Here is a 2,424-nt window from a genome sequence, read left to right as displayed (position 1 = left end):
CTCTGACTTTACATCTACAAGGTGGACCAACTAGGTAGGAGTGTCTAATAGAGTGGACAGTGCGTGGACACGGTATTTAAAAACTCCAGCAGCATTGCACACACTAACACACCACCATCATGTCAGTGTCACTGCAGTGCTGAGAATGATCCACCACCTAAATAATACCTGCTCTGTGGTGGTCCTGATAATTGAAGAACAGCATGAAAGAGGGCTAACAAAGTATGCAGAGAAACATATGGACTACAGTCAGTAATTGTAGAACTACAAAGTGCTCCTATGGTAAGTGGAGCTGATAAAATGGACAGTGAGTGTAGAAACAAGGGGGTGGTTTTAATGTTATGGCTGATTGGTGTACATGCAGTGTTTAGTTGACAATTATAAATTGTGAGTAGAAAGAGTCACCATTCGGTTGGTGCATAATGATGTGCGTGTTTGCGCCACTAATTATTTACCAGAAGTTGTGTATGCAGATGTGTCATAACAACAACCTTCTCTGCAGGTTCTGTGGTAGTGACACAAGGGTCAAATAAAATAACTTCTATCATCTAAATCAGGGCTGCCCAATTTGGGGCCCGCGGGCCAAACTTGGCCCGCCGCCTCTTTCTTTTGGCCCGCCTCACTAGATCAAAGTAGCGCCTACTTTTGTCAGTAGCTGGGAATTTCTTTCAACAGGTGTTGAACTGCCGATAACGCTAGCTGCAATTCATTAGCTGACCACAATTTTACATGAGACAGTGGATAGGAGAGGGGGGCGCTGTGGAGCTCCTGTCAGCAGACATCAAGTAATCTATGATGACACGAGTGAGGCTGTTAATCATGGAGTGTGTGAGGCAAGTGGCATTGGATAAACGAACATTTAAAAACAGTTGGCAGAGCCGCTCAGGTGGCGCAGCGGTAAAAAGAAACGCGCTGCAACCAGGGCTGGATTCTGAGAGCGTGGTATCGAATCCAGCCTTGCTTTACCGGTTCGAAGCTGAGTGGCTATATGAGCAACGATTGGCCGGTTGCTCAATGTGGGGGGTGGGACAAAGAACCGGATGTGGGTCTCTCTCTGTCAGAATGCGATTGCGTTCTCTGCCGGCTGATTGGAGGCGCTTACACAGAGATGGGAGAGGGTGCCCTTAGGGTGTGTCTCTCCGCATGCAACGCTAGGTGGCGCCAAACTCGTCAATGTGTGGGTGGCAAAGATGCATCTGGCTGCTGCTCGTGTTTCGGAGGGGATACGGGTTAGCTTCAATCACCTCCGTCAGGGCAGGGTTCGGCATAGACAGAGAGGAAGCACGATGCTAATTGAACAATTGGATGCGCTAAAAGGGAAGAAAAAGGGGTAAAAAAAAAAAAAAAAATTAAAAAAAACAAAAAAAAAAACAGTTGGCAGCATGAATATTTTTTCACCGAAATAGATTAAACCGCAGTTTGCCTCATCTGCGGATAGAGAGTGGCTGTACTAAAGGAGTATAACATCCGTCAGTATTACGAAACAAAACATGCTCACCTGTTCTCAAAGTACAGTGGCGAGGAGAGAAAGGTAAATAATAATATTTTGCTTTGCATGTTTTTCTTTACAAATTTACATTTGTTCAAATATTTCTGCTCCTAAAAAGAAACATTCTCTAGCATCCGTTGAAATCAATAAAAGCACTGTTAATTAGGATAAAATCACTGTTAGAATAGTAGTGTTTTATTTAACAATAAAAAACGTGATATATTTTAATTTAATGCAATATTAAAATTAGGGTGGGCGATTTTCACGATTAATTCGGTTAATTCGAATGAACATTTTCACCCGATGTTAGAAATGTGACAATCGCGATTGTTTACATACTTTATATTTTAATTAAAATAGCAACATGTCACGAGGCAGAAACTGACCAGACGCTCGCGGATTAAAAATCAGGGAAAGTTTAATATCAAAAGGGCAAAAACAGTGAACAACACCAGGCAGAGTCCAAAACCAGAGGATAAACAGACAGGCAGTGAAAACCAAAACAGCTAAAACAGTAAATGGAAGACAACAAGGATTATACACGGTAACGGTTAGATTCAGAAATAAGGACCGCAAACACGATCAGCAAAACTTCACACCGAGGCTCACAAACAGAAGAGTTTAATTAAGATTCATGGAATCGAACACAGCTGAACTGAATCAAAACTCCAAAGCGTGAGGACCGATCAGGATTGGCTGACTGGGGACTTGTGGTAGTCACGTGACAGTCCGGGGGAGCATGGGAATTGTAGTCCATATTGTTAGAAGCAGAACTTGCCCCCTCCATCCACCCCCCAGTCACAAGAGGACAAAATCAAAGCTGAGTGATTACTTGATGTCCCCCCAGTGTAGATACTGATACAGACTCACTTCATTGGTGGAAACACTAAACAGGCTCGTGTTTCTTTTAAGAAACCTGTAAAGAACTTTTTGTG

Source organism: Trichomycterus rosablanca, chromosome 17, assembly GCF_030014385.1.
Source record: "Trichomycterus rosablanca isolate fTriRos1 chromosome 17, fTriRos1.hap1, whole genome shotgun sequence".
Lineage (NCBI taxonomy): Eukaryota > Metazoa > Chordata > Actinopteri > Siluriformes > Trichomycteridae > Trichomycterus > Trichomycterus rosablanca.
This window is presented reverse-complemented; position numbering follows the sequence as displayed.